The following is an 11931-nucleotide window of genomic DNA, read 5'->3' on the forward strand; positions in this document are numbered from 1 at the left end:
TTAATATCTAAATAAAGAAAAGATTGTAGTTTGTGAGATGATAAGGTTATTAAAATATAAGATATCATCAGGGGTTAATAAAGACAGTGCATATATAAATGCATAGATCCATACACTGGGTGTAGGCTATAAGTTTTTCACTAATTTAATAAGGACACAATGGTTAAAAATAATATAAAAAAAATCTATATTTTATCCATACATTAATTTTCACAATCGTGTTCTTGGAGCAAAGTAGTGAACTTGAGAAATCATGTTATCTGTGCCACTATATTTTATCCATACATTAATTTTCACAATCAATAGATATATATGTTTCAAGTAGTTGGCATAGGTGCAAAATGTTCTTGTTTTACATGAACTTACGTACAAATTAAGAACTCAGTGGAGTAAAACATTTCAAATTCGAGCTGCTTCTTAAGTCTCTTTCAAGATAATTAATGTTGAATGGTAGTGGGTTTCACAACCAGGCTAAAACAGTGTCATTTTAGTTGATGCCAAAATATTGTTGTTTGTAGCATATTGTTTCATGGACCCCAGCTGCCTCATTTGATTGTGGGGGATGTTGTTGGAAACTGCATGTGCGCGAGATGTGTACAAAAAAGCGTATTGAGTAACAAATTTGAAAGAGTATGAGTGATGAATTCAAAAAAGAGTGTGTGAGCAATGAATTGAGATGAGTAATAGGCGGTCCTTAGTTATGGCTTATTTTGTTTCGATTGCAAGTTCTGCATATTGATGAAAACATTTTTTTTTTCTGGAAATAAATATGTAGGGAAGATCCTTGAAAAGTAGGTTGTCGACGTCCCCACATATTTCAAGCAAATACTTATGATGCACTGCTCGTTAGCTTCAACGTACTAAAAGTACGTGAAGGTGTACATAAATAGCGAAGAATACATACGGAAAGGACTTTATGCATGACGAGATCATTGGACTTGCGTGTCGACTCTACACAATTAAGCTCTAGACAATATATAGTAGCAGAGATTTCGAAAACAATGTTGCTCATTTCACTGCGTTTGTAATTTGAAAATGAAGTATAAATTAAGGGAGGATAATATTGGAAATTCTAATCCGAACTTCCTCCAAGATATAGAAAGAGATAACGTTTATCCTTGAAAATTAGGTATATGAGAAATAGATATATGTTCATCCTTGGAAAATAGCTACCAAATTTGCTAGGTAATTGAGAGACAATTTGTTCGGTTTATATGATTATATACTCCATAGCATTACTATATATCGTCGTATGACAACATGTCAATAATCATATTCTTTAGTTTTAAGCCTATTTGATATAATGGTAAGGTGCAAGGAAAAAGTTAAATGAAACAATATATGTTTCATATATGTGGTTCTCGATCTTGGTGCTTTTTTCTAATGATTTTCCACATAATTTTTAATGTTTATTTATCCAGTGGTCTGATTTAGCTTTTTTCTTTCACCTTGATCTTTTCATATTGCAATTGCTAGCCCAGATTGGCCCTAAACTTTTCCAAACCCATAGTCACCTCCTCGGACTTACATAGTTCGCATTCCCCCCATGAAATTATTAACATGGTCCCTTACCACATCTACTTATATATTTTAATTCAAACATGATCTATAAAGTGGTGCAAGCAACTTATCTAAACAAAAGGTTCAGAGATAATGGTCCCTTCCATGTATTCGAAAGCACCAAAACAAGTTATTTAATAAAAGCTTTGATACCTTACTAATATTTCTTTCGAATCTTGGACCACTCTACATGGCTATACATATATGCTTTAACTAGAAAGAAGGTGATGCATCAATTAATATACGATTCTCCTTACATTTAAGATAATTTAATCATTATAATGAGCTGCAAAACCACTTTTGGAATCCCATGAACGTGTCGTGTTATATATGCTCCCAACATACATAAGATGAGATTGTAACTGGGGTACCGAGAGGCTATGCAAGGAGGGGACGGGGACTTCGAGAAAATGGGAAAGCATGCATCCTTTTCTGATGCAATCATCTGCTTTCATGATAAAGTGATGTCCCCCAGTGCAGGATCCACTTGTGGAAAAGAAAGATGAAATAAACCGTGCATGCTCTTCGATGAACGAAAACAAACTCCTTACATAGGGAGCTCCCTATAGAAGTTTTTATGCGGAGGGACTCGATGGATGGATCAATCATCCACTAACTAAGCTTTCCAGCTCGATTATTAAACCTGCAACTGGTATATTTCTAATTAGAAAAAAAATTACTTATTTAAAGAATTTAAATTATTAGTTTGATTGTTGGAATTAGAAGTATCGGTAGGATATATATATATGAACGGCATCCAAATCTTCGATAAAATATCCTTGATAATTAAAGAGTTCGGTCTTAAACTTTATCCCGCTTTATTGGGGTCTGAGCTGCGCATGCGTGGTTGCTTTCCGATAACAAAAGAGATGCGAACCATACTGCTTTACACGTAAAAGTAAATAGAAAAAAAAGTTAAAGTGCATGTAAATTACTAAAATACAGACCATTTGCAAAATTCAAATGTTTTCATTGTGGTACCTGAACTTTCTAAAATTCTCATTTTAGTAGCTACATATTAATTATTCGAGAAAATTTTGCCAACACATATCCATGGGTTTACATATTTATGCACTATCCCACTCTCCAATAAAGAAAGTTTACAGTTAGATTAATGATAAGAAGAGAAGTATGAGACGCAATAAAGAGCAGTTAGGAGAGCAGCGTATAAATGGGCAAATGCATGTACGTGATGCAGAAAATAATTTCTACAGCTATATATTATAGACAGGGGGATGTACTAAAATGGTAATTTCAAAAAGATTAAGCATTAAAAATAAAATTTATAAACTTTGGACGCCTATTTGAAATGACGAGTTGCCTGTAGGGTAATTTGACTAAGAAACAGTTAATGTATAGTAAATTTATCCACCAAAAGATAAGAATAATAATTAGTTTCAACATGGAATTTAGCAATCTTTTCGGAGCTTGATATGATATTATATGTTCTTCTAATATATAATTAGTGATTAAGATAGATGTGACAAAAAATTGACAAGAAACCTCAAGGAGAGTAATGTTGTTCAGACCAGAAGGTCAGTTGAAATGTCACACAAAAATGAAGGAAGGAATTTTAAAAATTAAAAATTTTAGATTTTTTTTTTTTTTTTTTTTGGTTGCAAAAGCAGAAGTTTTAGTTTGATACTTTGATTTTGCTATACAAAGATGATATTTAGGAAACACGGAGAACTTTGGTTAGATATTGTAATTGTAAATATAGTGTAGTGGATATGTATGTAATATTTTCGTTTTTTTTAAAAAAAAAATTATTAGATGACTAACCGTTGACTCATTTCAAAGATAGGGCATTCAATTCAACAATCGACACCATCAAGTAATCACATCAAAAGCATTTGAAGTTCTAGGAACTAAATTTTACGTTTCTCCATATATAACTGTTCTCATGTGTATTGAATGAGCACAAAATAAAATGCTAAAATTGAATACACTTAGAAAAAAGAAAAGTCAGATCAAGAGTGTTGATGTTGATTTAAGTATTAATTTCAAAAAAATTTCTGACAAAAATTTAACTTGTTTTGATTTTTCCTATACTATGAACTTGGCAAATGTCTCATAACGACAACTAAGAACTGTTGATTTTGATATTATTAAATCTTTAGCTAGAAACTTTGAATACTCTAAAGCATATGTCTGTCAGTGTCAATCGTCAGCTAAAATATCTAATTTTCTATTTTCTATTATTAGATAATCCACATCATATACTATTTGCTAATTTACAAGCAAAAGATTCCACAAAATTTGACTAATAATCCATATTTGACTACACCCTCCATTATTGCAATTTGGCACCTGTGTATTTTTCATCTTCAACGCGTGACTTTTCTCGAACCATCTTTCCACTGAAACTTTCACATCTTAGCAGTAACCTCACTCAACTTGAAATTGACAATTGACTTCAAGGTCAATAACAACAAAATCGTGGGTCCTTGTCTCCTATCACTAGTGCAGGAGAATCTCTTCCAATTAAATCTCCTCCATCTGCCACCTAATTAGTATATATCTTGTTAATTAACCAACAAATGCCCCCTACATATATTTTTTCTGTATAAATCCTATCAAAGTTCTTAGATCTGTTTTCTAGACCCACTTTTGCCTGTAGTTCATCATTTCTCAACAACATTCTCACATGTCCACTGCTAGATTTTGACTTTTCATGAAATTGATCAGGTAGCTAGGGTTGTAGGTTACTTCCCTAAATTCCCAATCTATAGCTCGGAGTCTTTGACTCGATTGTCTAGGGCTGTAGGTAACTTCCCTAAATTTCCAATCTAAAGCTTGGAGTCTTTGACTCAACTGTGTAGGATCGTTGGCGCTGACCATTAATCCCAAAAGCTCGAACTGTTAGAAACTCGGCTCAATCTAGCCTCTTGCCCTCCCGCCACATAGCAGGATACTAGTCCCTTTAAGCTAACAATCCCCTCTCACCCTAGCACCCTTTTAAGCCAGCAATTCCCCACACCCCTCCTGCAACTGCACAAATTTGCAGCATGCAAAAATCGAATCTGTAACCTATGGCTCTGATACTACTTGTTTGGCCTCTCGTCAAAGGGCAAAATACTGATACTACGAGTCTCGATTGTGACTCGGTTCAACCAATTTCACACCACTTCGAATATGATTCGGTCCAACTCGCTCTTTCACCATTTTGAACATGCATATGACTCGGCCCAATCTGATCTCCCGCCTCAAGGCAGGATGCTAGTCCCTTTAGACTGTAAATTAGGTGCTAAAACAAAATAGTTAGTCTTTATATTCGCCCTACTCCAAATCAGATTTGATGAACATCGGCCAAGTGTCAGAAATATATTTTATCAAAACTAAACTTGAATTAGTTACATAAGCATCATGGTTGGATATCAATTAAGTATATAGTATACAAGTACTTTTGGTTTGTAAGGAGAATCTATATCAGAGTGGACCTCACGCACTGGGACACAAGATGCATAAATCTCATGATATGTTTTGTTGGCTGCGAGAATCTGAGTCGAAATGTTTGATTCCTATTCTCGTTGATTAGTTTATTCAATCAAGTTGGGAATTTAAAATAAATCACAACAAGATGGCACAGGCTATGAAGGTAATGGTGGTGGTGTCGGTCATGGCGACGATTGAGTCGATGAAAATAAAACTTAACCGCGATTTTGATTACTGAAATCAAAATGACAATCGCTAATTTTTGTTTCCATTTTTCGGCCAAAATGTTTCGACTCAAAAGACACCATTAACTTGCTTTAATCAGAAAAATGTAATATGAACTAGCTAGTTCAGAGCTCAATTGCTCTTGCCATGCATGTGTCCTTCAAATGTAAATAATGAACCTGCCACAAAGGATTCTAATAAGTTTACTATTTTTCATTATATTAATAAATACTTCTGTTTTTTTTTTATGTCAGGAATCATATAGAACAAAAGCCAGTGGAATTAGTTACCTGGACCACTTAAATTCCCGAAAAAGTAGGAAGAACCAATAATTCAAAGTGATAATGAAAACAAGTTGTAATGGGTGGTAGTTAGGGTTTTAAAAGGCCTGAATACATACTAGCAGCTAAGCTAAAATATCGATCAAGCTCGGTTCATATTCGAGCCAGCTCATTTATTTGGAGTTGAACTTGAGCAATTTACAAATATATTATATAAAATGTAAAAAAGCTCCCCTCAAAAATACAAAAAAACAAACAGATCTTAGAATACTAAGGAGCATAAAATTATTATGTTTGGTTTAGATCACTAGATTTCCTATAATATAAAGGAAATGCTTCTTGTACACCCAAAAAGGGGTGTAGATCTTACACTCCCCCTTCTAGAGTTGATAAAAATTCGAACTTAAATTCATTATATGTGTTGTTGGCTCAAAATTTTAATTTGTATTTGATTCAAATTTTTTAATTCGAATTATAAATCTAGTAAAAAATGTTTATTTAAATTTGTATTCTAAATTAAAATTTTACAAACAAATTGCCAAATTTGTGTTTAATTTTTAAGAGGCATTCCCCTTCTTTCACTCACATGATATTGTGGGAGTCACCTAAAGACTTTCAATGACATAATTAAGTCATCTATTTAAATTAAAATAAAAAATAAACTTAAATTTAAATTTTGTGTATTAAATTTAAATTATATATTTAATTATTGAACTCAAAATTTCTATTGGTCATCTAAAATGCTGCACTTATAAGCTACGAATGTATTAACATTAACCACGTGAAAAAATTTGAATGGTTTACGACATGCAATTTAGCAACCTACGTAAGCTTAAGCTTGCCAATACATTAATAATCCTTATCAAATCCTTAGTGGGAATCTAAGGCATTTTCTTTACTTGCTTGTGGGGGATTGTTTGTGAGAATCCAAGGCATTTTTTCTGTGATAGATCCTTTGTGAGGACACGTTTGTTGCGGGGTTCAAGGGCGGAAATTGTTATTTTTATAAACTTTTACTCGTATTAATTTCATTTGGTACAAGATTAATTAATTCACCTCTCTTTAATCTCCAATAATACAAAATTGTTAATCTAGATGACACTAAATTAAAAGGAGGTGGAAGAGAAAATATATGAAAAATGATAAAATTTTGATTCATCTTATATCATTCTCTTCCCTTTCTCTGCTTAGTTTCTCTTTCTTAATTTCTCTTTCCTTATTTTCTCCCTTTTTTACTTTCTCTCTCCTCAATTTCTCTCTCCTTAATTTCTCTTTCTTCACTATCTGTTCTCTATATTTCTCTTTTCACTCTCTCTTTGCATAATTTCTCTCTTCACTTTCTCTCTCCTAACTTTGTCTTTCTTTACTTTCTCTCTTCTTATTTTCTCTATCCTTATTTTCTCTCTCTTCACTTTTTTCTCTCATCTCTCTTTTGTTGCTTTATTTTGCTTCACTTTCTCTCCTCTCATCCTTTTATCTCTTCTTGCTTTCTCTCTCATTATCTTCTCTCTTCTAATTTCTCTTTCTTCACTGCTCTCTCATCCTTCTCTCATTGTCGTATTTGTCTTCAATTTTTCTCTCCTCATTCATCTCTCTTTACTTCTTCTCTCCTTATTTTCTCTCTTCAATCTCTCTCATCCCTCACTTTCTCTTTTCTCACTTTCTCTCTCATCATCTTCTCTCACTTTCTCTCCTTGTTGTATTCGTCTTCAGTTTCTCTTCTCCTTATTTCCTCTTTCTTACTCTAACTCTCCATTTTCTCTCACCTTATTTTCTCCCTTTTTTCTCTATTCGCTTTCTCTCTCATCCCTCTATCCTTTTCTTCTCTATCCTTCCATTGTCTCTTTTCTTCTCACTTTCTCTCTCTTGCTTCACTTTCTTTGTCTAAGGCTCCATTTGGAATTGTGAAGAAATTGTATTACATGTGGTGAGAAAGTACGATAAAAAAATATTCTATTTATTCTCGTATATAATATCGCATTCCGAATATCGTAAGAGTTAGTTATGGTATACTTTATGCGGTCCAACAAAAAAATGCAGAAGTATATCTTTATATGATTTCGTTCCAACTTTATTTCATTTATTAGCATTAGATATGCTTCAATATCGAATGGGCCCCTAGGTGTCATAAATTAAATTAGAAGTTAAAAAGTATATGATAGTCAACTATTGTGAGAGTTAAACAGGTCATTTTGTAATTTAATTAAAGAAAAATTGACAGAAAGAGCATCTCCGATATGATTTATATATCTACAGAGATAGTATTAATATTAAATTTTTGAAGTGGTGTCTGTAATAGTTTATAAATTTTAATAGATACATATAAATATTAAAATACCATCCTGTTATAACTTAATCTTTTGAAAACAAACAATTACTTTATTACATTATTTAATAACAAATAAGACAAGATTAAATGAATCGATTTAATACAAGAATTGTTAAAAGCGGTTGTTCCATATTATTTAACATCAAGCAAAACCACACTCACTGAAACCATGAGTTAATCAGAAAATTATTAAAAATAATTATTTTACATGAGTACAGTTTGTGTGCTTTTGGAAGCACACAAAGGTTTCCATACTTTCAAGTTGTTTTTGATGATTAACATCTGATTCGAAAAGATCGACTTCATTAGATATAATCTACACTATTGAAACTATTTAGAAATTGAATTTTATAATTTTTCTACATCATTTGTCAAGTGATCAAAATATCTCAAAATTGACTATTTTAATGATCGATGTGGTATAGTTTACCATCAAGAACAAGATAAATATTTTCGATTTAAAATTTAAGCCTTCTACCACTCTTTCTAATGAGCATTTTATTTTCAGTCGCTCATTTTGAGACAACTCGTTCACTAGGCAAATAAAGTCAAAACAAATTATGGAATTTAATTTTTAAATAGTTTCAATAATATAGTTCATATTTGGATCAGATTTCGCATAAGTCTTGATTCATTTTACATTATTCAACAATAAATGAGATCAGATTCAATGAACCAATATAGTTAATGTCAAAGAAATTATAAATTTATACTTAGTTTTTGAACAAATGACAGCGCGCGGGTCGGATTCGGGGCGGATTTTCAAAAATCCAAACCCGAACTCGACTCCAAACCTGAAACCCATATCCGAACCCAAACCCAATAGATTTTAAAAATCCATATTCAAACCTGAACCCGACCAAAAATTTGAAATGCGAACCCGAATCCGAACCAAAAAATCCGACTTGAAATAATTATTTCTCTTTCCAATATTTCAAAATATATTATATTAAGTCTAAATTTTTAAAATACAAATTAAAATATAACATCAAATTTTTATATACATATTATATATAATGTAAAACAAATTCGGGTTTGGTCGGATTCGTGTCAGGTTTAGATTCGAATCGGGTACAGTCAAAATATATATATCCATATTTATAGACTTTTTTTTTAATATTTATATATAAAAATATATTCATTTCGTTCTAATTCAAATTTTGATAAAATTTTGAGTATGAATAACCATTGATATCCCTAGGGACAGTCCCCAATGAGGAGTCCCACACCCCCACTTGCTCTCCAAATGAAGACACAGCCACCTAGATGGGCGGCTCAAAACACCATTTACAGTGCCAATAATAATTGCCTCCCCCTTTTTTTTTGCTGTGGTCCGGCGCTAAAGCTTTGCACTAAACTACCCCAGTAACTCCCCCAACATCTTCACGCTAAAAGCCCCATGCCGTTTTTGGTACTATGGGGGAGAAAGCGGTGTACGAATATCTGGTGTACGGGGGGTGCGATGAGTGGGTGCGGTGAGCGTACCGCCTCGGTCCCTCCGCCGGCCCCGCGCGCGGTGGAGGATGTCGCAATCGGAGGTCCCACTTCGCACGCAAACTTGTGGCTGCACCCGGTGTGTGACCACACTCTATACGCCACACTTTAGGCTAAATTCACCTGCGGTCCTTTAATTATGAAACTTTTGACATTTTGGTCCTCAAAATTAACGTGTTATAATTTTTTACTCAATTTTTTTAGATTAGATGAATCAAGTCGTAGAGATGATGAGCTATTATTTGGCGTTATTTTGGCATCTTACTAATTGCTACACTATTAACTATAACACTACCATATTTAGGATTGTTAATGGGCATGATGTTTAAATTTTTATCCAAATTTAAGTCCGAATGGGACTGGTTGCTCGACTAGACGATTTTTAATGGATATGGCTACAGTTACTGTATAATAACTGAAAACTCGATGAATTTGGATTCGAGTATGAATTTTGTCTATACCAGACCCAAACTCGAACCTGAATGCAAACCCGAATAAATTTTACCTTATATAATTTGTATGAATCTTTTATGTCATCAGGTTCGGATTTCAGGTTTTTAGTCGGATTTGGTTTTAGACATGGATTTTCATCACCTGCTGAGTTAGGATTCAAATTCAAGTTTTGGTTTTGACTGTCATATTCGGATTCAAATTTTTCAAAAGTCTTCCCAACTTGGTACATTAAACGAAGCGGGTAGCGTGCTACTTATCTCTAAAAAAAAAAGAAAAAAGAAAAAAGATATTGCTCATCACACCACTGTCAGGGTGCGTTTGGTTCGCATTATGAAAGATTACTAGGAATAAAAGATATCCGAGAATCTTATTCCTATTCATCCTATTACTAAAAATGTGAAATTTCTGTGTTTGGTTCGCACGGTAATATTAATTAGCCATGTTATTTAATATTACAAAAAATACCATTAATTAATTAATTTATTTAATTTTAGATAATGTTACCAAAAGTTTTAACATCTTTTTCTAAAAAGGGTGAGAAGTATAAGTTAGAGAGAGAGAGAGCATAATTAAAAAATAGGAAAAAAAATATAGTCAAAATTAGAGGGAGTGAGAGAGTTGAAATTTTAGAAAGAGAGAGAGAGAAAACTTAATTTAGAGAGAGAAAAAAAGTTAAATTTTAGAGAGAAAAATAAGTTTAGAAAGAGATATAAGGTTAGAGTGTAAAGAAAAATGATATCAATTAGCTGGCTAGTAGGAAGAAAGAAAGAAATTAGACATATTATGATTATCCCAATTCATTAATATGAGGATACCCACCATCCCTCAAGGGAATGAGATTAGTACTTTGGATGAACCTTATTCCCAAGTGAATCCAATATTACCAAATAGATTACTTAGTGCGTTTAGCCAAACACCGTCATATTTTTTTATTTCTATTGGATTACTAAAAATTTTTAAAAAATAGCGCGAACCAAACGCACCCTCATATCAGCCACGCATTACTAACTAGCTAATTAAATTATATTATAGAACTTTATTGTAATAATCTATAAAATTTGATTCATATATGATTTAGTTTTGATGCTTAATATCAAATCAGTAGTGGATTAAAAAAAGAAATTATTATTTGATTTGCTATAAACTATAATGGAAAATTTATGACTTTTGTGGTACGTTAACTTTTTTAGATGTCGTTAAAAAGGACATCCGGTGCATGCCGTAACATCTTCCTGCTGGTGGGCCCACGCGCTTCCCGAGAAGATGATCAAACGGCCAGGACGCTCCGGACGCAGTCAAATCGCGCGGTGCACCGTAACGCACCCCCGTACTAAAACGGCCACATCTTATTCTGCGGACGTCCGCGCTACCATTTTTATGCGGTTATTGACCCAACCGCTCGATATGCGCCAATCCAAGGAAATTTGCTCTCGCATGGAGTTTTGTATGCGCACAAGTGGGTAGCCAATCGGGAGCGGACAGCGTGTTCCTCATCCTCTATCCTCCCGCGTCCGCATATATTACTTTACATTGGGGGTGTTCGGGCCCACATTAACGGCCTAATTGCGTTGATTACGCTAAACAAAGATTCTCACCATTAATTAATAACTTATTATATATATTATTATTTTGTTATTAAGGTTCGTAGATTAATCAGTCGGAGCGAATACGTGCGAGCGTGCGGTCCACCACGCTGGCGCGCAGAGATTCGTGCGCGCGCGGATCTCGAAGCATCCGTGCGTGCGCGGCCGCATAGTCTCTGATATGAGTGCGCAGCGCGCGGCCGCTTATAGAGACCTTTCTACCATTTGACACGTGACACCGCGCGTAATAATGGGCTCATATATATGTACACGAGTGAGATCTCAATATCAATATTGTATGCAATAATAATTAAAGGGCCTATTTAAGGATAGCTGGGTAGGAAATGTAAAATACGGACCGACCCAAAATTGGTTCTTTACTATTTACGAAGACCAAATTCTATTTGGGAAAATTATCATATATTTATTTATATATTTTTATATTTATTTATGGGTAAATTTGGAAAAAAAAAATTTTGTCCGCGACCGACATAGAAACGGAAAAACCCTAATTCGGAGAGGCTCCGGTTTCTATAAAAGGGAGCGGAGGGGCGAGCGGAAGAGGGGAGAA

Source organism: Ananas comosus, linkage group 20 (assembly GCF_001540865.1).
Source record: "Ananas comosus cultivar F153 linkage group 20, ASM154086v1, whole genome shotgun sequence".
NCBI lineage: Eukaryota > Viridiplantae > Streptophyta > Magnoliopsida > Poales > Bromeliaceae > Ananas > Ananas comosus.